Here is a 24,682-nt window from a genome sequence, read left to right as displayed (position 1 = left end):
TGTCCAGAGAAGGGCAACGAGGCTGGGGAGAGGCCTTGAGCACAGCCCTGTGAGGAGAGGCTGAGGGAGCTGGGGTTGCTTAGCCTGGAGAGGAGGAGACTCAGAGGAGACCTCATTGCTGTCTACAACTACCTGAAGGTGGTTGTAGCCAGGTGGGGGTTGGTCTCTTCTCTCTAGCAACCAGCACCAGACCAAGAGGACACAGTCTCAAGGTGTGCCAGGGGAAGCTTAGGCTGGAGGTGAGGAGAAAGCTCTTCACTGAGAGAGTTGTTAGCCATTGGAATGTGCTGCCCAGGGAGGTGGTGGAGTCCCCATCCCTGGAGGTGTTCAAGAGGGGATTGGATGTGGCACTTGGTCATGAGGTCTGTGGTGACAGCTTGGACTTGATGATCTTTGAGGTCTCTTCCAACCTTGGTGATAATGTAATATTAACCATGCAAAGCTTGTGGCCTCTAAGGTTAACTCTTTCTTCCTCTCCTTGTCAGCTGTGTGCCAGCAGCTGGGACCTGTATTTGGCAACAAGTGGTCAGTGCCCTGATACCAGAATAGAACTAACCAGGTTGGAAAAGACCTTTGAGGTCATTGAGTCCAACCTATTATCTAACACTATCTGATCAGCTAAACCATGGCAGGGACTTTGTGGAGCTCCCTCGGGGTAGAACCTAAGCTCATGTAGTGATGAATGATCAACAAAGCTCATACTTATGCCCCTCACTTCCCACTTCCAGTGCTTTGATTTCAGGAGCCTTCCACTATCACAAGAATTAGCACTCATCACAGCAGTCTGCAGCATTCCCTCCTTGGCCATGGTGCTGTACTGTGGAGCTGGGAGAGGGTGGATTGGTCTCTCCTGGTGCACATATGCAAAGAAAATGTCACACAAAGGTCACCCAGCATTAGAGTGCTTGGCTAAAATGTATGTTGAATTTCAATGGGGTACCTTGTGGGGAAAGGAAAAAAGGAAGGGAAAAAAGCCCCAAATGTTAATTTTCTTGGCATTTGCTGCATGTTCAGCAGCATTGCCTCAGGCTGGCCTCGGTGCCTGGACTCTGAATAGGGAGAGAGACTCTGAGAAGGTGAACATGTTCCCAGGTTGTTTACTCAGTTCACCTAGAACAAAACACAAGGACAGGGGAGGAACAAAGTTGGAAGGACCCTACCTGACTCTGTAGGACACCAGGCAACTTTTTAGCCTCAACTGAATGGGGAGAGGGAGGCAGGACCTCTAAAATACAGGGGGGATCATAGAATTGTCAGGGTTGGAAGGGACCTCAGGGATCAGCCAGTTCCAACCCTCTGCCATGGGCAGGGACACCTCACACTACACCAGGTTGCCCAGAACCACATCCAGCCTAGCCTTAAAAACCTCCTGGGATAAGGCTTCCACTACCTCCCTGGGCAACCTGTGCCACTCTCTCACCACCCTCACGGGGAAGAGCTTCTTCCTAACATCCAATCTCCCCATTTCTAGTTCTGTTCCACTCCCCCCAGTCCTCACTCCCTGACACCCTATGAAGTCCCTCCCCAGCTTTCCTGTAGGCCCCCTTAAGATATTGGAAAGCCACAATAAGGTCTTCTCCTCTGTGCTCTCTTCAGAGGATGCTTCCTGTAGACCTCTTCTTGACTCCAACTGCACACTTTCTTGTCTGGCTTTCATTTCCCAGTTTAAGGCCAGAAGGACTGGTCTAGGACTGATTTAGATTTTTTTTGGGGGGGTGGAGGAGGAAGGCCAGGACTTAGCTTTGGACACTTCATACTCCAGGCATGTCTGAGTTGGCATCTAGAGCCAGGCCTTAGCCTGCTGTGTTCGGTACTGACTGACAGACTGCATCGTTTTGGCTTCTCAAAATGCAAACTGCTGTTTTGAACTCTGTCATGAGTTGGAGCTTTGGGGAGCAGCAATGTCTGATTCCCTGCATGTCCACTGTCAGTCCAGCTCCACACTGACACCGGGGCAATGATACTCTGCCATTTGGAGCAGGATTTTACTGTGTATGGGGGAGGATTTTTTTTATTGCTCTACATTGCCAGAGGCTCAAACAGAGATTTGGTCCCATCCAGCTGTTAATCTGGCACTTGGGATTTAATGATAAGCTTGGTCCTGTGTCAGAGAGATGAATTTATTAGATCTTTTTGGCAACTTCTCAGTCGGCTCTTCTCCGTTTCCCCTTTTATCCCAACCTCTCTGCCAGATGTCAGCTTAATGCAGCAATAACAATCCCTGCTGGGGGGACTTGAAGTGATAAATGCTTCGAAGAGCAGAATTGGTGCTTTCCTGTACTGCTGGGTAAACAGGAGCCTTGTTTTTTGGGCCAAGACCCAGAGGTTTTCTTTGGCACTTGGAACAGTTGAAGAAATAGCTCTCCTGCCTTCTGCCCCATCCTTACAAGCACAGAATCAGCCAGGTTGGAGAAGACCTCAGAGATCAAGTCCAACCTAATACCGAACGCTTCCTGACAACTAAACCATGGCTTCAAGTGCCACATCCAAGCCTTGTTTGAACACCTTTAGGGATGGTGACTCCACCACTTCCCTGGGCAGCACATCCCAAGGGCCAATCTCTCTTTTTGGGAAGAACTTTCTCCTCACCTCCAGCCTAAACTTCCCCTGGCACAGCTTGAGACTGTGTCTTCTTGTTCTGTTGGTGGTTGCCTGGGAGAAGAGACCAACCCCCACCTGCTTACAACCTCCCTTCAGGTAGTTGTAGACAGCAAGAAGGTCTCCCCTGAGCCTCCTCTTCTCCAGGCTAAGCAACCCCAGCTCCCTCAGCCTCTCCTCACAGGGCTGTGCTCAAGGCCTCTCCCCAGCCTCGTTGCCCTTAGCTTAGTCCAGCTTTTGGTTGCAGGTCCAACACAGCGGCTGTTCTTGGGCATCTCTTGGTAGCTGTGGGGCTGAGAACTGAGGAGAAGAGAGGCAGTGTGCAGTCACTAAGCTTTTGATCTCTGCAAAGGCATGGAAGCAGCAACGGCCGTTTGGAAAACCGAGGAGGCTCTGCATTGCTGCCTGCATTCAGGTTTCAGCTGGTGAACAGCAGGAGGAAGCTTGCTTATCACGAACGTTCAGTTCACACCAGACTTGTGTGATTTCTGCTGGGAAATCTAAGAGGTGAGCCGAGCCAGGGTTTCCACGGTGTAGCAACGTGATGAGACTAAATGGCTGAGCACTTTGCACTGCTGCATATTTAAATGGGTGTCAACTACTCATTGCTTTGGGAGAAGAAAAGCAATAGAATCCCTGAGCGTGTTTGATGTTGCTTTTCCTCCTGCCTGTGAAACAAACTCATCCGTGGGTGAGATGCAGGGACCCACAGCAGAGATGCTTTGGTCAGGGGCTCTTTGCAGCATTGTTTTGCCTGATAGTCACCGACCAAAAGCTTGTCCAGTTGGTGATGGATCTCTCTACTGTGTAGTAGGTGATTTGTGGCTTGTGCTCCATTAATTTGTCAGAATTGGACCTTGATGTGTTGCTCTTGGAGCAGATTTGTCCATCTCATTGAGAGTCACTGCAGCAAAGCTCTTGGGCAGTCAGGGGTTTATGGCCTTTTCTTTTTTTCTCTTGACCTGAATCCATTTTAAAACTGAAGAATAAATAAATAATCTTTGCACATTTTAAACTTCACCCATTAAATTTGCAAAGGGAAGCACAGCAAGCTTTAAGACTATGAGACACTGACATCTGCTCAGCAGTTGCTCATTGTCATCAGAGGTGGCTTGACAAACCCAAGAGGATTCCCTCGGGGCCTCCCTAATGTGCTTTCCGGTGCCAAGAGGTCCTTGCAAACCGAGGCCCTGAGCACACGTGGATGAGCTCAGATGTACTGGAAGGGAGAGGAGAAGTCAGGTTTCAACAACAATCTTCAGCCACCTTAAAGACAACAGCAGAAAGGAGCAGATGCAATTTGTTACTCTTGCTCTGCTGACAAGAGAACCGTGCAATGCTGTGGGCAGAGACAGCAGCGAGCTCGCTGCTGCCAGCTGTTCTGTGTCTCCAGGGGCTGTGGTGATTCACTCAGTTGACTCAGCTTAAGCCATTTTGCACCACACATGATTCTCTCCTCAGATCCAAGCACTTAATGACCACGCTGGAGGTTGTGTTCTGGGTGTTGTACCTCGTTCTGTAGTGTGGTAGCACTTCCCTGTGCAGGGAAGTGTCTCCCAAGCTTCACCCACAGCATGACCCTGGGTTTGATCTGTGTGCTCAGCCAACACAGGGTTTAGAGGCTAAGGAAGAGCTCTGGGCAGCAGTGGCATTTGGAGAGTGCTGACAGGCAAGTGGGACATGCTGGACTGTGAGGACAATGACAAATTGTGATTGAAAGAAGAGTTTTACACTCATGAATAATTGATGCTTGTACAAGGTGGTCTGAGGCTTGATGCCTCAGGTTCTAGGTGCTGGGTCAGTCAGTGATGTGTATTCACCTAGGTGTCAATATCAACCACATCAACTGCTGAGCAGCCTGTTTGTAAAGCCCTGCTGCTTCTTTCACCTCTTCCAAAGGAGGCAGACTGCTGTGCAGATCAGCAGAATTGTTTTCTATGTGTTCAGGGGGCAAGCCTGCAGATAGGCACCTGACTTAGAATCACTGATATGCTGCAGGGTTGTACTGTGCCAAGAGAGGAGATTCTGCTCCTTTGCTGTGCTCTGAGACCCCACCTTGAGTACCACATCTAGTTGTGGTGTCAGCATCAGGACACAGAGCTGTAGGAGTGAGACCAGAGGAGGCCACAAAGATGATCCAAGGGCTGGAGCACCTCTGTTATGAGGACAGGCTGAGGTTGGTCAACCTAGAGGAGACTCTGGGGGGACCTTAGAGCTACCTTCCAGTACAGGAAGGCTGCAGAAGGACTTCTCCTGAGAGTATCTAGAGATAGGACAAGGGGGAATGGTTTGAAGCTGAGGGAGAGCAGGGTTAGACAGGAGCAGAGGAAGAAATTCTTCTGTAGGAGGGTGGTGAGACTCTGGCACAGGCTGCCCAGGGAGGCTGTGGGTGCCTCCTCCCAGGGAGTGTTCCAGGCCAGGTTGGAGGAGTCCTTGAACAGCTGAATCCAGTTGAGAGGTGTCCCTGTCCAAGGCAGAGAGGTTGGAGAAGATGATCTGAGGTCCCTTCTAGCCTGAGCCATCCTATGAATGCTTCCCAGTGTGTATCATGCTGTTAACTGATGGGCACACTAACTGCAGTGAGTGGGTCAGTGTGAGCACACCGACATTGCTGCAGCTAATGACCCAGGTCATTCCCACCTACCACACCTGCTGAAGTTCACTCTCTTGGATTAATTTCACTACTGGAAAATGCTGAGTGCCTTCATTCCAGAGGCCTTGCAGCAGTGTCCTACCTGGGACTGAAATGATGAAGCAGCACCTGCTGAGCCCCCTGGAATTTGCCAGGAGGTTATCTGATGTGATGTGATATTTTTTTTCCTCCTTTATCTTTTGCAGTTTGCAGCTCCAGCAGTTGCAATTAGGAGACCCTTCTTAAATTGTCATCACTTTTAGTTCAGTGGGGTTTGTGTGTGTTTGATTTTAGGTTTGGGGGTTTTGCCATAGTCAGTGGGGGTTTGGGTTGTGGATTTCTTTGTTTTCCTAGAGAAGCAGACATGCTTCCCCTTCTGAAATGTCTGATCTCTTACTGCTTTTTTGCAAGGGGATGGGCCTCAGGAGAAGCAGCTTCTGTTGCTAGCTTGAACAGATATTCCCTGTGTGACCTTTGGCAGCTCATTTTAATACCTTGCTGTTTGAGCTCGCTGTCTGTAAAGACAGATGTAGTAACTAGCTGTCTAAAATATTTAGCTGAGCCTTGATATGACCTGCTCTGAGCAGCTGCAAATGCCTTGTATCATTTAAAGTGTTTATCTTGGAAGCTCACCTGTGATGCTCCTGTTTTGCAGAGCTAATGAAAGGCCATGTAGCTTGCTTAGGAGTTAATAAAACAACCATGAGACAGGAGGGGGCAAGGACATGGAAATAGATTATCCAGAGCTCAAATTAGCACTCTGGTGGACCATTTGTCTGGTGGCCCTGCCTTCCAGGTTAGCAAAGATCAATTAGCTGATATTTATGATGTGCTTATGATAGGCAACTAGAAACACAGTGTGGAGGGAGTTTGATTTTTCTGCTGTAGTAGAGCTTGGAATTAGAGCAGAAGAAAAATTAGTGGAACCATGGAATTGTCAGGGTTGGAAGGGATCTCAAGGATCAGCCAGTTCCAACCCCCCTGCCATGGGCAGGGACACCTCACACTACAGCAGGTTGCTCACAGCCACATCCAGCCTGGCCTTCAAAACATCCAGGGATGAATGAGGCTTCCACCACATCCCTGGGCAACCTGTGCCAGTCTCTCAATCACCCTCATGGGGAAGAATTTCTTCCTAACATCCAGTCTGAATCTCCCCACTTCTAGTTCTGCTCCATTCCCCTCAGTCCTATCACTCCCTGACACTCTAAAAAGTCCCTCCCCAGCTTGCTTGTAGCCCCCTTCAGATACTGGAAGGTCATAATTAAGGTTTCCTTGGAGCCTTCTCCAGACTGAACAGCCCCAACTCTTTCAATCTCTCTCCATCCTGATTTGATTTGTGATTCATTACTTTTTTTCCTACTTGCTGAGAAGGAAGCACCTGTGGTCAGGGTACAAAGCTCTTTCCCCTAGTTCCTCAGCATCCTGTCTTGAACTTGGTTGGTTGACACTCAACTCTCTTTTCAAAGGTGAAAATGGGCAGAAAATTGCCAACCCTGCTGTCTGTAGCTGCTGCAGGTGGGCACACTGGCACACAGAGCTTCCCAAATGGCTGTCAAGCCATCTGGCACATCTACAGCAGGTAAGACTGAGTGCAAGGACAGGGCTGTGCTCTTGGCAGAATCACATTAAAGTATGCCTTTAAGTAAATAAAAGACATTAAAACTGGCAATTATGTCCCTGCCTTCCTCTAACCCCACTTAACAACAAGGGATTGTGAGTAATTGATCATTTGGATTTAGGGGTTTGATTGCATTGGGATGTAAATCAGCTGTTGCCCCCACAAGGATGAAATATGAGGTGTAGGAGCAGAGTAATGTCAGATTAATTTGTAGTTTGTGTGCCACATCCAAGGAGGATACACAAATTATCAAGACAACACTAAATGCCCTTAGTGAAGCTCCTAGTTGGTGTTTACTGATGTGGAATAAAGAGAGGGAGCAGCTGATGACCATAAATATGTCCCAATTGATGAGAAATACACCCAAAAGATGCTATTGGAGTTAAGTACATTGCTGAGGTTGATCCCTGAGGTTATGTACACTGGAAAAACAGGGCAAGGATGTCCCCTCCCTGGAGGTGTTCAAGGCCAGGCTGGATGAAGCCTAGTGGGAGGTTGTCCTTGCCCACGGCAGGGGGACTGGAATCAGATGATCTCCAAGGTCCCTTCCACCCCAAGGCATTCTGTGCTTCTCTGATTCTGTGTTCTCAAGATGTGAAGGGAAGAGGCAGACCTCTGCTGTCATGGTGCTTTGGATCAGTTAAGTGGTTTGTTATTCATGTGGCATCACAGGTATGGGTAGTGCAGGACCTTGGGTCTGAGGCACAGACCTGAGAGCCTCCTCTTGGCCTTTCTTTTTCCTCTCTTTTGGACGTTTTCTCTCTGCAGTAAACTTACCTCTAGAGATAATTTCACCCCTGCTCCCTCGGTCAAGTTTCAGCTGCTTAAAATGCTGAGGTGCAGGAGGCAGCAGATAAGAGCAGAAACAGCTGTTCAAGCCAGATCTTAAAGAGGATCTACCTGCACTGCTTCCAGTTTCTAATCCTGTGCCTCTGGCTGCTTCAGAGGCAGTTTTCCAGCAATGTGCTTAGTGAGGACTCTGAACATCGCAGCAGCAAGCAGCTGATGGCTCAGATCTCCCAGGTGCCCAAACACCTAACTGTTTGGTTTGCCAAACCAAATGGTGCCAAGAGGCCTCCAAAGCACTCAACCTGCTTGATTGAGTGTAAAGTCCATTGAAGACCTCAGTTTGGCTCTGAATGTGAAAATTAGCATATGCAGAATCTGTTGATTACCTCTAGTTTCCAGGGTGATGTATGACTTCAAGCCAGCAGAGTGTGTCCCTTCTCCTTGGGGACTCTCTGTTTCAGTAGCCTCTGTACTATTAACAATTAATGCCCAGATTTCTAGGATGGGTTTACTCTAATTTTAATAAAAGGCCTCGAAGGAAGGGTCAGTGAACTGTAAGAAATCAATCTTTCATAAGCAGTCTTTGGTTCTCACTGCAATATTTATGAATGATAAAGCTGTCTTGAGCAGGCAGGGTTCAGCACAGAGGCCACCTGTGACAACATGACAAGGTTTCATAACAGAGAAGGTGTGTAATTAAAGCAAGGAAGGTAGGATGGATGCAGAAGGAGAGGCATCCATTTCATTACAGGAGTCTTCAAGGAGTAGTAAATCTGGAGTGACTGCCTACTGCAAGAGGCTGTCCTCAAGTTAAGGCTAATAAAGGCTTCCCAGAGAACACAACTGTGAGCAAGTGGATAAAAAAGACATTCCTTTACATATTCTCTGGTATTCCTTAGCTTGATGGATGAGCACAAAAGCTGTGAAGTAATAAAACCACCTCACCTAATTTAAGCTTTACATGAAAGGAGGGATGTGTGGCTGGACTTTTAAATGCATGTGACAGCTAGGGAGGTTCTCTTCCCCCTCTGCCCTGCTGAGACCACACCTGGAATGCTGTGCCCAGTTTTGGGCTCTTCGATTCAAGAGAGTCAGGGAGCTGCTGAAGAGATTCCAGCAGAGGCTGTGAGGATGATGGAGGGACTGGAACATCTCTGCTGTGGAGAAAGACACAGAGCCCTGGGGCTGTTTAGTCTGGAGAAGAGAATGATGAGAGTGGATCTGATCAGTGTCTATAAACATGAGGGGTGGGTGTCAAGAAGAAGGTGCAAGCTCTGCTTGGTGGTGCCCAGTGATAGGACAAAGAACAACAGGTACAAACTGGAACCCAGGAGGTTCCATCTCAGCATGAGGAGAAACTTCTTAAGGTGAGGGTGCTGGAGGCCTGGAGCAGAGAGGTGGTGGAGTCTCCTTCTCTGGAGACTTTCAAAACCTGCTTGGATGTGTCCCTGGGTGATCCTGCTCTGGCAGGGCAGTTGGACTCAATCTCCAGAGGCTCCATCCAGCCTCTAACGTTGTGTGCCACAAGATAACTCTGCTTGCTACACTTTTGTGATGCAGGAAAGTATTCCCAGTGTAGGAGAGAGCTGCTGAGGTCACTCTCTCACGTCCTGCAGCTGAACTGCAATTAGCAATAACCTATTTTGACTCCCAGTTCTTGTGAAGTTGTTTTTCCCCCTCTGCTCTCACAGCTTTGTCCAGCTGTGTAAATGTGCAGAGTGGGAGAGGCCAACAATCCTTCCCACTCCAGCCCACAATCACTCAGGCTGTGCAGCGTGACATTTAAATGTATTTTGCTTTGCATAAAGGAAGAAAAATATGGTTAATGGCTTTAAAATCTCTCAATTTAACTCTGCCCCCCCCCCCCCATCTACTGAGTTCTGCAGACTAAATACAAATTGTATAAGGCTTTCAGCTTAAACATGGGGAAAATGTTTGCAAGGCAAGTAAATATGAAAAAGTCAACTACACTTAGCCACTCACTGGGAAAAGCAGCAGGATTCTGCAGTTTGATTACTGCACTTTGAGCTTCCTGGAAACCTCTCTTCCTCTTTGACATTTTGCACAGGGCTCTCTTCCTTCCCAGCTGAAACTCTGTTCAATTTATTCCGAGATGTTAGACTTTGACAGAGTTTTCCCCTCTTGCAGCAGGAATTAATAGGTCTGGCTGACTTCAAGGTGCCGCTCTTTGGAGGTCAGGGGAAGGAGGAAAGTTTGAGGAAGGCATTAACAGCACACCTCGGATATTTGAGAGCAGTTGTCAGTTCTCTCTGCTTTCCCTGACAAGACTGGCTAACATATAAAGGCCAGTTCCAACCCTGTGCTTTGTCTGTAGGGTCACATCACTTCCACAAGCCAGGGCTTTGCTTTTTTAACATCTTTAAGGTGTTTCTACAGCCTTCTGCTTTCTATTTTCAAAGCTGAATCCTGTCCTTCAGCCATAGGGAAGCATCTCCTCTAGACACTGCTGCCTTTCTCCCCTCTGCATGTTTTTCACCTGCTCAGACATTCCCTGCAGCTCTCCTTCTGGTTTCTCCCATTCCACACTGATGGAATCTCTCTTGTAAGCATTGTGGGAAGTATGGCTTTGATCCAGGTATAAACTCCTGCAGCATTGATTAGAGCAATTGTCTTGGCAACTAAGAAACTTCACTGCAGTGAGCTTGCTTGTTGTGGAGTGGTTTAATTCCAGCCTTTGCAAGGTCCATCTCTTCATTGTGAATTAATAAGACACAGCTTATTTCTACCTCTTTATTTCACCACTGGGTTTATATAAAACTGGCCTTTCCACAGCAGCTTTTGCATTACCAAAGTGATGTGTGATTGCACCTTGAATCTCTCAAGAGTTTCTCCCTGCCTCCTCTTCCTCCACTCCCTCTTAATAACATGCTTTCAGGCCCAGAAGATGCCACCTAATCTTGCTTTCAGGAAGGGCTGCTGCAAGCCATTAGGGTCCCACTTGCAAGCTGACTGACAATAACAAAGCACAGTCAGGTGTGGCACAGATTAGAAATGTGAGGTGAAAACTCATTTGTGCAAAGCACTGCAGAAGTGGGACTGAGCCATTTGTTCTGAGGGGAGTCACTTGGTGCCCTGAGGGTCACTGCTCCAGGCTGCTGTGCAGGATGTGTGTAGACAGAAACTGGTTTTACACTCCCTGACACTTCAATGTGTGATTCATGTTGGTAAGATTCTGAAGTCCTTCCTGAAAGACGGACTCTGCTGCTTTTGCTCCGTCGCAGCCAGCTGTCTGCAGCCACTTGGTGTTGATGCAAGCCCTGGGAAGGTGTTAGGTCTGAAAGAGCAGAAGGTCATACATAAGCTTTTTGGCTTTCTGGTTGCTAAATGAGAGGTGAAGACATAATGAGAAATGTTTGTCAGCAGGGAGGAGAGTGAATCTTCAGCTCCAAGTTCTTGCTGTTTATTACTTCCTTGAATGGCATTATCCACAAAAGCTGTTGAAATCTGTGCATAAAAGGAGGGAAGGAGAACGTTGGCAAAATTGTGTTCTAAACCATGACCTACATCACACTATTACCACAGAGTAAAATTAGCAACCTTCTGCTCACAGCATAATGAATATTTGTAAAGGTTTATCATATTAAAAAAGGCAGGAAGGAGAAGCTCTAATTGTGTTTGTTAATTCACCACCTCATGACTATTGTAAGAGAAGCTAAATGTGAACAAAGCAACAATCTGCCCTGGAAACTAACACAAATGCTGGTTATCCGTTGTCATTATTTCAGCAGATCCTATCTTAATTACAAAGAGAAACATAGAGAAGAAAAGAGTCAGTTCAGATTAGACAACTATTGCTTCCCTAAGCTGCTTAACATCAGTCCTTTCTGAGGCTTGTTTTGTTCTTTCCTGTCCTCCTCACCTTTGTGTGATGCTGAGTATACTGCTGGGATGTCAGCACCTTACAGCTGACCTGGCTTCACAGGGTTAGAATGTGGCAGGAAGGTTTCCAAAGTGCAAGGTCCTGCCAGGCTGGATAAGGCCTCGAGCAGCCAAGTCTAGCTGCGAGTCATCTGTGCCCATGGCAGGGAGGTTGGAGTAGATGATCTCTGAGGTCCCTTCCAACCTAATCCATTCTAGGATTCTCCATTTCTAAGTATTATTTTAGTCTAGCTCACATTATTGCTGGCTTCCTCTGGGTTTTTTTCATGGCAGCATTGAGTTGTAGTGCAGAGTTTTTCAACACAGTGACATCAATATTTTCTAGATAAGGAGAATTGGTTTTGTTTCCTGCTAAGTTGCAGTCAGCCTGCATCTCCAAACGTCTGTCTGGTGTCCTGTCCTTACTGTCACAGTTAATGTAATGACCTGAAGAACAATCAAATACTCCCATCCTGGCAGAAATGCTAACACTGTTTTCTTGGTCTTTTGAGGACAGCAAAATGGTAATTCAGGGTAAGTCAGGGATCACAATCCCTGGCCCAGCCAGCTGCGGGTAGTGGCAGTAGTGATGCAGGAGCAGTGGCGAGCTTTGGTCGGTCCTCTGTGGTGATGCAGGAGCAGTGGCGAGCTTTGGTCAGTTCTCTGCACCTTCAGAGCAGTGTCCTTCTCTAGTGCCCCTGCCACTGCTGTGTCCCAAGGCAGAATGAAAAGGGCCACAGCCCAAATGCTGCCCATTCCTACCAGCTAATGCAGTCAGACAGCATCTCTCAACACCACGCAAGAGAGCTGCTGCAGAACGTTCCTGACATGCCAGCTTACAGCTTAGAAATGAATCAGTTGGGCTCTGCCTTTCCTCCTGCCCATCTGAAGAACCTGTGTTCCTCACCTACCCAAAGAGATGCTGCTGTAACCCCCACCCCCCAGGGTGTGTTTTAAAGTGCATTGCTCCTGACTTTTGTGTTCATCTTACTTGCAAGGTGATTGATTTCAGTCGTCGGGCCAGAAATGCGCTTCCAAATTGCCACTGTTTAAGGGCAAGGCTCAGGGAAAATGCAGACACAAATCACCACCCCCCCCCCCCCCCAAAATAAAAAGGTCAACTAGTATTGAATCAGTTCATTTACAGAACTCTGTGGAATTAGCAATGTACTCTTGAATTGCCTCTTGATTGAGGGCTTTTGCCTCATTAATCCTAAAGAGCCTATGAATGCCGTTGAAGTCTAACAGAATAATGAGGTGAGACCTCGGAGACCAGGCACACACTGCCCTGCAGAAGGCACCAGGCCACCTTGTGCTGGAACACACAAAGCACAGCAGGGAGCCTGCGAACAGCCTGCCCTTCGCTGTCTGTAAGGAGCTGTCCCCTGCATTTGCTACGATAAACAATGAGCCTCAGCTTGAGGCGTTAGCTCCCAATAGCCACAGCCCCGAGTTTTCCTGGTGCAATCCAGAGAGCTCTAAGAGCTGGAGTAGAAATGGGACGTGCTAGTGCAGAGAGGGCTGTGCACAATGCTGGGACCAGTCTGACCATCACAGAATGAGGTGGAGATGGCCACATACTTCATCCAAAAGGAACTGCAGTGTCCTTTATCCCAGTGACTCCCTCCTCCTGTCACTCAAATTTCATGGAATCACAGAATTGTCAGGGTTGGAAGGGACCTCAAGGATCAGCCAGTTCCAACCCCCCTGTTATGGGCAGGGACACCTCTCACTAGATCAAGTTGCTCAGAACCACATCCAGCCTGGCTTTAAGTCATGGCTTCTGACGTTTGCTGCAGTGGGTGGATTTCAGCTTTTACCTTGGTCTTCCAATGTTCCCTGTGAGTTATTTCAGTCTTCTTTGTTTCTCATTTTCCTTGAAAAAAAATCTGTTTGAGATTTGCTGTGATGCCTCAGAAGGCTGCTGGTGTCTGTACTGCATCATTTGAGCTCTCTCAATGGACAAAGGGAACCTACAACCCTTACAGGCACTGTGGCCAGTGGAGAATTGCTGCCAGTTTGATATTATTTGATTTCTCCATGTTGTTTATGAATGTATTCTCCTCTCCCCTTCCTTTACCTCCCTCCTCTCTTTCAAAGAAGAGATTTCTGTCTTGGGTGCCTAGATATCACCTGATCAGCCAAGTATTGCACCCAGCTTTGCCCACAGAAGCAGCAAATTAACTGTGTGATGTGATCACTCTAATCTCTGCCTTTCCTTGTCTGTCTTCATCCAGGCTCTTTGTGCTTCTGTCCTGGAGCTCTGTGTGTGTGTGTGTAAATTAGACTGTAAACTCTTCAGCTCTGGGAGCAGGGCTTGTTCTTAAACTGCTCCATAAAACACCTCCAGAAAATTTCTGCTGCTGTTATGAATAATATTGAGGATAATGAGGCAATTTCCCCTGTTAGTGCTAAAAAACAATAATCCTGAAAGGATGGAGTGAGTTATTAGCTTGCTCTTGCAACTTATCCAGAGTCAGCAGGAGCATTCACTTGGCTTGCCAAGCAGTCCAGGAAGGGCATTGTCTTACTCCAGTTGTGTCCCAGCTCCCCCATTCCTGTGGCATCCACACAGCTCTTTGCCTCTGTGTCTGCACAGGTACCACTCCCCCCCTTTTTCTTTATTAATGTCAAAAGACATTCTCAGCCCTGCAGGGGACAGACAGCATTACTGTCTGGGCTCATGTTGAGATATTAATTTAACCAAAAATTTCAATTTCAGATAGCCTGAGGTTAGTCTTCTGCACTGGCAGCCCCCTCATCATTCCAGTAGTGTCCCTAGTAATAACCTTTTGCCTGCCTCATTACCTTTTTGCATGCATAATAGCACCATGTACTGGGGGATTAAAATAAGCAGGGATAAAAATGGTGCATGGTTGTCTAGGATATTTTGTAATGGCTTCCTCACCTGGCCAGAGAAATGACAGGCTCTGCAGCATGTAGCTTATCTTTCAAGGAGTACCTGGGAGGGGGGAAAAGCACTTTCTAGTGACCAACATCCCTCTTGTTGTCCACATCTGTAATCTCTGTAAGCAGTTTTGATAGAACATAGAATGACTCAGGTTGGAAGAGACCTCAGAGATCATCTGCTCCAACCTCCCCACCATGACCAGGGACACCTCTCAGCCTCTCAGCCTGGCCTTGAACACCCTCAAGGAGGAGACATCCACAGCCTCCCTGGGCAGCCTGTGCCAGACTCTTACCACCCTCCTACTGAATAACTTCTTCCTCATCTCCAGTCTAGCCTTGCTCTGTGTCAGCAACAAACCATTCCCCCTTGTCTGTCTGTTTGGCATCACCAGGGAATAATATCTCTAACTCCCAAAGCTCCCAAAGACACTGACTTGTGCTGTTGTGCTCATGGAGGTGCTCCCAGCCCTGCTGCCTTCCCTTGGTTTGCTGGGAAAGTGTTGAATAGTCAAATAGGTAATTTCTGCTCAATTACTGTAAGTTATTGTCCTACTGAATCCAGGTTTTCTGAGCATTAATGACAAAACCTCCCTCTCCCCCCAGCTCTTGCCATTCCTTTTTATGGCCTTATTAAATCTTACACTTCTTTATCATGCAGTGACAATTACTGGAGTGTAGGACAGAACTCCTTCCCCGCATCAGCCCTGGCATGTGCACTTTCTCTTGTCACCCAGTACAGGCTTGAATGATTTAGACCAAACGAGCAGTCCTGAGAGGTATTTTCACACCTCTTGACAGGGTTATATAACAAGAGAAAGGCCATTAACAAACACAAAGGAATAAGCAGAAGGGAGAAGGCAGGTGAAGAATGGGGGGAGTAAATCTCTAGATCTGTCACTTCATAATAAAATAACCTTCATGGGGAGATTTAATGAGCTGGTTATCCCACTAAAGAGGGAGGAAAATGCTGTCACCCTGCATATCCCAGAGACTTTTTGGCACAGGATGTGCCTGCTAACCAAGGCAAGGCCGGAGGGTGGTGTGAGTGCAGGAACATCCAAACCCGGTGTAGGCGATCTCCTTGTTAGGGAGAAGTTTCTTGCCTCCAAAATCAACCTGGTACAGAAATGTCTCTGCAGGCAGAACAGAACTTAGGCTCTCACTGAGGTCCTTTGCTCTCCCTGCAGAAAATGACAGTGGTTTATTTTTGTGCACTCCCAGAAAGCCACTGCTGCTCCCCCCCCCATCATGAGCATTTCTTAGCTCCTGCACTGATTTCAGTAGTTGCTCTTCAGCTCCCCTTCTCATTAATTCTGCAGAAGAATGATCCTTGTAGCAGGCATGATTAAGAACTGAGAGCCCTCATTCACAGCACAGTCTGCTTTGCTCTAAGATGATTCAAAACAAAACACTTTTGGTAACTCTGACACAAGGAACTAAACTTTCTAAAGGGGCCTCCTTCAAGGCTTGTTTTGAACTCTGGCTTCCTCAGACAATTTAAGAGCTACTGAATTATTCCTATGTAAAAGAACCACACCAAGAATGTGTTTTCCTCTTCTAACACAGCTCCCTGCCACGCTACAGAGGCAGCTGTCATCTGCTCCTGTCCTAAATGCAACCACACTGCCTGTTGGGTTTTCCAGCCACCTTAGCCCGCTGAGAGCAGCAGCACCTAGTTTCCATAGCATGGTAAATAACCTGATCCAGGTCCAGCACTGTGTGTGAGAGATTGTGATCTGAAGAGCTAAAATGCTAAGAGAAGGGCATCCAAGCTCCTGAAGGATCTGGAGAGCAGGGCTGGTGAGGAGAGCAGCTGAGGGACCTGGGGGTGTTCAGTCTGGAGGCTGAGAGGAGACCTCACTGCCCTGAAAGGAGGTTAGGGGTGGTCTCTTCTCCCTGAGATCAGGCAATAGAAGGAGAGGAAATGGCCTGAAATTGTGCCAGGGGAGGGTTAGGTTGGAGATGAGGAAAAATATGTGCTGCAAGAGTGGCCAGGGACTGGCACAGGCTGCCCAAGGAGGTGGTGGAGTCCCCATTCCTGGAGGTGTTCAAGAAATCTGAGGCCATGATTCAGTGGCTGTGGTGATGTTGGGTTGCTGGTTGGACTTGATGATCCTAAAGGTCTTTTCCAGCCCAAACAATTCTATGACTCTGTTGCCATTTGGCAAGTGTAGGAGTTAGAAGTTTTGCTGTATTTAGAGAGAGCAATCTGAGGACCCCCAAATCATGCAACTGATGTCTCACAAAAACTATACCACAGGATTATACCAATGTTACTTCAGGGTGGGTGGTTTGATACCACATTAAGTGTGAAGTTGATTGTAGCAATTTCTAGGCTGCAGATCTTTTCTTGAGAGGTGAAGCCCAGTGGCAGAATCATAAAATTGTCAGGGTTGGAAGGGACCTCAAGGCTCAGTCAGTTCCAACCCCCCTGCCATGGCCAGGGGCCCCTCACACCAGAGCAGGTTGCTCACAGCCTCATCCAGCCTGGCCTTCAAAACCTCCAGGGATGAGGCTTCCACCACCTCCCTGGGCAACCTATGCCAGGTTCTCACCACCCTCCTGGGGAAGAACTTCCTCCTGACATCCAATCTGAATCTCCCCATTTCTAGTTTTGCTCCAACCCCCCTGCCTAACACCCTGAACAGTCTCAAGGCATAGAGAGTAAGTAACATTCCTCCCAAATATGTTATGGAAGTTGTAATTAAAATGGTTTAAAGGTCTAAAGCAGTGTTTTATTTCCTTGCTGTTGAAGCAAGAACCACAGTAGTACAGCTGCTTCAGTCAGGTGTGGGAAACGCTGGGATGTCAGCCTGCTGGGTGAGTGCAATGCCAGCCATGGGGAATCTCTGCCCAGTGTAGCAAGGCTTGGCTGAGTTTATTTACTAACAAAGCTTTCCACAGGACTTTAGGTATTGACCGTTACTTAAGCTCTGAATCTGCTTGTGCCTGCTCTTGTTTAGTAAATAAAGCTGACAGGGGGAGAAAAAGAGCAAACAAAACAAAACAGGAGGAAATAGCCTTGAAGCTGTGGTAAATGTGAGGATGCTAACTGCATGGAATCAAAGCAGTGTCTCATGAGTAGAAGGGGGGGGGGGGGGGAACCAATGCAAAATAGCACAAAGCTCCTTAGCAGAGGACAGATTGGGATTTATTCACTTCAGCTTAAATTAGTCTGGGGTGTTTGTAACCAGGAGTAGTTCTCTCCAGTGTTGCCTCCTGTCACAACAGAAGGGTTCGAGGATTTGAGTAAGCAACCAAATGGCCTTAAAACAAAACAAAAAATAAACACATGCAGGGAGGAAAAAAAATCCATTTATTTTCTCTGCCTACCAACCAAATCTATATCCTTCTTGCCACAGATTCTGCAGCAGCTCCCTGGAACACACTGTACCAGAATCTTCTGGTCTACAGAGCAGGGCCCTGGGGAAATTTGATGTCACTAAACAAGGCTGTGACCCGTCCAAGTGAGCAGCCATGAGTGTAGCTGTGAAAGCAGCTCCTGGCTTCCTTGTGCCTCCCAGATTCTGTGGTTATTCCTTCCTCTTTCTGTGAAGACAAAAGAGGAATAAACACGAGACAGCAGTTACCCATTGTGTGTTGAGCTGAGGCAGGTTGGACCTCTCCAGGTGAGCTCTTGTGTGTTCAGTGACCCAGTGCTTATTGTCCTAGGTACTTGCTTCACAAGAAGCCTTTCTTCTGCAGGAGGGAGTTAAAAGTTACAGGGAATAATGCAGTTTTGCAATTGCATTGAGCTTCATAAGGCTACAACAGCTCAGTGGCTGCTGAGGTTTTGGGGATGGAGCAGCTGCTTGCTTTTATGGCTTTCAAGGTCTCCTTTAAGTGGTGTCAGTCGTTCAGTTATTGCTTGGTATATTTAGGCCTGCAGTAGGAGAAAAGTCTCTTGAAGAGATACTGTTAAATGCAATTTTCAGGATTGTTGGGGAATTGAACCCATTTTACATAACAGTTTCTGATCTGATTACCAATAGATTGGTTTTGGTCCTTCCTCTGTGCTGAAAATATTACCTTGCTGCTTTGAGCTTTCGGCGTGGTTCCTCTGCCTGTAACATCTTCCACGCTCCTATCAATAGCAGGAATGTGGGCCCTGGGCTGGGAGAACGTCTCTGACTCTCCCTTCTTGGTGCCTGACTCTCTGCAGAAGCAATTACCTTTTATTTGGTTCAGTTTTCTTCCTAATGGATGTGTGTGGTGAAAGGAGGGCAGTGGGGCTGAGCAGCAGCTCTTACTGGAGAGTGACAGCTGGTGGAGGTGGAGCAGCAGTTCCTACAAGAGCAGGTTTTGCACAGAATCCTAGAAGGGTTTGGGTGTTGCAAGGGATGTTCAAAGATCACCCAGTTCCAACCACCTGCCCATGGGCAGGGACACCTCCCACCAGCCCAGGTTGCTCAAGGCCTCATCCAGCCTGCCCTTGAACACCTCCAGGGAGGAGGCAGCCACAGCCTCCCTGGGCAGCCTGTGCCAGGGGCTCCCCACCCTCACTCTAAAGAATTTCTTCCTAGTCTACATCTCTCCTCTTCCAGCTCAAAGCCATTGCCTTTCATCCCAGGCCAATCCAACAGGTTTGGTGAGATCCTGAGATGCTCTTTGGGTGGCTTTTTGTCTCTAAATCCATTTCAGAGCATGGAAACATTTGTATGCACAGTGGCTGTATGAATTCCTCCCTCCTTCCTCGCGCTTGCCTCTCCGAACTTGAAAACTACTTGATTTTGACCAAATGGGCTGCAGAGAGATGTGCTTTGGAGGACATTAGCAAACTCATTCTAAGGCAGGCTATCTGATTTCAGAGCCCAAGAAGATTTTACTGGTCAGCATGGATGTGCCCCTCAGGGTGTTAAAGAACACTTTATGAGCTGTTTTCATTGCAGTGGGGAACTCCAGCTTCTTTCAGTGCTAGGCTTTATCTTCTTCCAGCAGTGTGACCCAGCTCTCCCTATCTTCAAAGACAGATCAATACTTTATTATACTTGAGCTTGTCAGCTGAGGTTCTATCTGAGTTCCAAACAGGTATCTATGAACAGCACATGTTTTAATAAGCCTTAATGCTCCAAGAATCCCTAAGTATGTACAAGATGAGGGGGCTGAGAGTAATTAGAATTTTAATTGCATCAGTAAAGATTAGTTCCTGGCTGGCACTGGGGATATGGTTTAGGGGTGAACCTTGTAGAGTAGGGTTATGGGTTGGACTTGGTGATCTCTTTTTCAACCTGAATGTTTCTGTGATATCTGAATTACAGCAATTCTGTATCCATTATTAATGCCAAATGTCCTTTCATGTTTGGGTGCTGCCTCTGTTCCTGATGTGCCCAAGTGCAGCAGGGCATCAGGTGTAAACTCATCTGCCAACAGCCTCTGCTTGCCATATAAATCCTAAGTGACTGTTCATCAAATGACAATGCAGTGAACTTCTTACACTACCATAGATTATTTCTCTGCAAACATAATTAATCCTGAATAATTTCACAATGAATGTCAAAGGCAGTTGCTGCAATTGGTCCTCTGCTATAAAGGCTGCTCATTATGTGTTATGGTGTTTGATAGCTGGCATGATAACAACTTAAATGCACATAATGGTGTTGGAAGGAGGTCTTGATTTATAACAGCTCATCCTAGCATCCCCTCCCTCCCCCCTGCTGCTATCTGTGTGTTAATAATGCATTTTATAACCTCTCAGTTAAGGTGAGTGTGATATCCAGAGTTACAGTTAAGTGTAACAGTGTTGTAGTCGATGCTTAATTGTGTTAATGTGACTCCCTGGCAACTGCAGTGTTGATCAAATCCAGGCAGAGAAGGGCTGCATGATGCCTAGGGCAAAGCTGAAGGGTTTCTCTTGCCTTTCAGTCTGTTTATGTGAGGATAACCTGGCTAGGATGGCTGTGGTAAGGGGTTTGGGGTACGCGTCACTAGTGCTGAGACAGGGAAGTAGCTAAATTATTAAACCACCCCCAAGCCCACATTCTTGCACTGCCTGAAATCCAAGGGGCTCATCATTCCTGGGGTCTTCTCCCCACACTGGTGCCAGAGTCTGTGCACATAAAGGAAATTACCACAGATGATTCTTGTCTTCACTTGCCCCTTCCCTGCCAGATTGCAATGTCTTGGTGATAGCTCTTTAGTAATCAGAGGTGTTCTGATTGCAGGACCAAGTGCTCTGTTTGCTGGTATTTCTGCTCTTCTAAGTGAGGGTCTGTATGGGGAGGATTAATCAAGACAATGAGTTCTTAGCTATCTGGTGCATCTCAGGAAAGAGTATTGCTAATGAGGATTACATTTGTATGGTAAATGGGACAGAACCCCTAGCCCTGCTTCCAGTGATCCAGAAGCTAAGGTGCAGCCATGTGGGAGCCCTCTGTTTCAGAGGGAAGCAGCGGTGTGCACGCAGAGAGAGGGTTTGCAGCTTTCACCTAGCAAAAAGGTGGGTGATTGGTGTTGCTTTGGCAGTGCAAAGGACAAAGATGACCTGATCCTGGAGTGGGCTCTGTACAGACAAAGAAATCAGACATTTGAGTGAAATGCCTCAAATAGACCAGACCAGGTTGGAAGAGACCTTCAAGATCATCATAGAATGCAACGGGCAGTCTCTGGGCTGTAGTGCAGCCTAGAATGAGAGCAGGGCGAGATTCTGGAGTGGGTTTGGTGTTATCAGTGAAGAGTAAACTTCAGTGCTGCTCATACTCCCCTAGCTGTTGCAGGTGCTCTGGACAAAGGTCTCCAGAACACAGTTGGGGTTTTTTTTTTTCCCCAGTAGAAACTCCTCTGCAGGGCTCACTACAGAAGCAGTGAAACCTCCAAAGCCCTCCCAGCCAAACACCTTGTGCGATGAGAGCAATTAAAGGGCCACTCAAGAGAGGGATCCAAGATGTCAGTAAAAGACTCTTTATTCATAAATAACATATGCAGTAATTTACCTCTGTACATTTTCTCTCCAAAAGGCTAGAGCCATACAACTTTTGTTTGTTTGTTGATTTTTTTTTTCCTGCAAACTCTACATAAAACATCCAAACTGTCCATTATTACTCTTATTTTTTTTTTTCCTCCCCCCAGTACAATATAACACAGCTGTTTGGCATTACCAAATATATATATAATGTATAGATATTTATATATGTACAGGTGCTGAAAAAAAGAAGCCAGTGCAGCCTTTTTCCAAGGAGTCTCTTTTCCCAAGTATTTTACTGTACAACATTCAGAATTATTTTTTTTTTTTATACATTGAGAGAACAAGGCACAGAAAGTGTGGTATGAAGCCAAGGCCATGCTTTTTGTTTTGAGTTAAAGTTCTTCTGTCTCTTCCCTACTCCTTCAGCTTCATCCTAAAGAAAGCATTCCAACCTCTCTGCTCTTTTGTTTCTGAATCCAGTCTTAAACACACTGAAACTGTGGGGAGAAGAGGTGAGGGGGAGGGAGCAATGCTTAAGTCCAATGAGCAAGAACCAACATTTTCAGAACCTGTCTGTGGCAAAAAGAAAAGGAGCAGAAGAGGAAAAACAGGTCTCTAGGAGAGTACTTGTCAGGGTTTTGTCTTTTCTTCTAAACCAATTCCTATGTATCCTGTATTTGATTAGGTTGGGGTTGTCCCTCCTCCTTTTCACTGGTTTGAAAATGCAATGGAAATTTTTTTCAGTTGGCTCTGGTCAGGTGTGAGGCTGGCTCTGGTCTCACCAGGCTGACCAGCATCACCTCTGACTCCATCCAAATGAAGCAAAAGGCGCATCCTTAATAAACAGAGATCAGCGGTGTCACAGTGGGCATCAATTGGATTGAGGTGGGGGGAGGCAGCTGCATCTCCCATGTCACAAATGAGAGGATGGCAGTTTGCTGTTCCCAAATACAGACCAGAAGTAGGGACAAGCCACATCCCCAGTGAGGCACAGGTGTGTGTGTGTGTGTGTGTGTGCTGCTTACTGGTGCAGGGGGAACTTTGTGAGGTTCAGCACTGGGAGCTGGGGTTCAGACTGGAGTCTTACAGCTTCATGGAAAAATCTTCCTCTCCCTCCCTCCACCTTCAGTGCAACAAATGGGGGGAAAATAAAGAATTGCTTAACCAGCTCACCCTAAGGTTCACATTCCAAAGCTCAGTATGGGAAACACCAGCTCTGATCTGCTTTCAACTGCAAACCCCAAGCTGCAGTCAGTTCCAAGTGAGGGGTTGTTAGGAAACCTTCTTGCTTTCTGCTGGTAGATCTGTGTCTTCCCCCAGCCCTCCAGGCTCGGTGCAGAGCACCCTTAACTTCATCTTGTGCTACACATTTCCCTCTTGGGATTAGACAATAAGATTTATATACAGAGACCAGATAACACAGGGGTTTGACATCTTCTCAAATCTGCAGAAGTACATTCTATTCTCAACCAAGGTTATCACACCAGGGGCAGACAAACTAAGCAGCTGCTGACAAAACCACAGTTCTACAGTAGGTGAGTGTCTAATCTCGGCAGGTTACAGTACACAACGTTACAGGTCAGGGAAGGGGCAGCTAATCTCCCCTCTCCCACAGCTAAGTTATCACAAGTGACTTCAGCTCTAGTTTACCCTGTGAACAGCAAAGGCAAGGAGGCTACCCATTGAATCCTGGCTCACCTGGATTCCCTTGTAAAGCACAAACCAGTTAGTTTATTCAAGACAACTGAACAGCTTAGTTTAAAAGCAGCTTCTGCAATAGCTTGAAAAAATTACAACACAGCCCCAAACCCCACCCGAGCCCCAGACGAGAAACACTAGCAGAGTCTGTACTATTTCACCTCTAATACAAAACCAAAAAAAACCCCAAATGAAAATAGAAAATAGAGTGGCAAATTCCTAGGACATTGAGTTTCTCTTTGGACAGGACAGTGAACACAGACTACTGACAGATAGCTTTGCACTTGTGGCAATCGGCAGAACATCCGTTCAGTCTTCTGCACTGCAGACACTGTCACCATCCAGTGGCTCTCTAAGGGAGTCTGTAACCTTAGAGCCAGCTCTGTGGTTTTTGTCCATGTTGGAAAGGAGATTTTTGCCCCCCCCCCCCTTTATGCTAGTATTGGTAATAAGAGAGCTAGACTGTGAGTTGCTAGAAAAATCAAGAGAGGCTTGGAATGGTTTGGGTTGGAAGGGACCTTTGAAGATCAGCCAGTTCCAACCCCCCTGCCATGGGCAGGGACACCTCACACTAGCCCAGGTTAAAATCATTAATCTTTCACCAGCATATTGAGTTCTATCCATGGCTACAGGTACTGTGTGGTGGGTACCTAGTGGTTTAAGTTCCTTTATTTCCTTCCTCTTTTAAGCAATTTTACCTAGACAATCATCATGTATCATCAGAAAGGATGTTGGGGCCATGCTCTGTGGAAACCATGCCAGCCCCTTCTGAAGCAGAAATAGTGTCTAGGGAGTGATTCTACCAACCCCTGAACCACAAATGAACAACCCATCAAAAATGTTCCTCAGCAGGTTCGAAGTGGAAAAGATTCTCCATGAATTGCATTAAACCACTCTGCTGCTGTGTGAAACATAGGAGAACTCATTGGGTACCACCCAGATGAGTAAAGGAAAGGCAAATCTTCAGGTTCCTGGGATGGTTTGGGTTGGAAGGGACTTTAAAGACTACCTAGTTGCAGCCCCCTGCCAGGGGTAGGGACAGCACCTGCTAGAGCAGGTTGAAATCATCCATTGTCTTTCAGTGTATTGAGTTTTCTTTGTGGCTCCAGGTGCTGTGTGAACACCTCCCACCGGACCAGGTTTGCTCAAGGCCCCATCCAATCCAGCCTTGAACATCTAAGGCCTTAGAGACAGCCTCCTGTTTTCCACTCAGTTAATTGCCAGCCAAGAAATAATGCAGCCCTTTGCTTAAATCAATGTTTTATAGGCAGAAACAGACTGGGGGGAAGGAGGGGGGAAAAAAAAAACCACAAACCCACACCTGAAAAATTAAATCCTGATCCTGAAAAGCCTGCAGCAGTCCCTCACTTGTAGCTGCACTCTCTACCTAAGCTGTATTTTTGGTAGGGGAAAATATGGTCTGGAATTGATCAGCCACTGGATGTTTTAAACCTCTCATGCAGCCCCATCCTCCACGTGACAAACAACAAACAGCCCTGTGGTAGGGTGTTAATAATTCCTGCTCCTAGGACAGGATCCCTCTTGCAGTGATTCACGCTGGATAAAGCTTCTCTTAACCTGCTGAACACCAGCTGGGCACTGTAGGGGAGGAAAGCTGCTGCTGCTGCTGGGGAGCAAAAAAAGATACCAACAG

Source organism: Dryobates pubescens, chromosome 31, assembly GCF_014839835.1.
Source record: "Dryobates pubescens isolate bDryPub1 chromosome 31, bDryPub1.pri, whole genome shotgun sequence".
Classification (NCBI taxonomy): domain Eukaryota; kingdom Metazoa; phylum Chordata; class Aves; order Piciformes; family Picidae; genus Dryobates; species Dryobates pubescens.
This window is presented reverse-complemented; position numbering follows the sequence as displayed.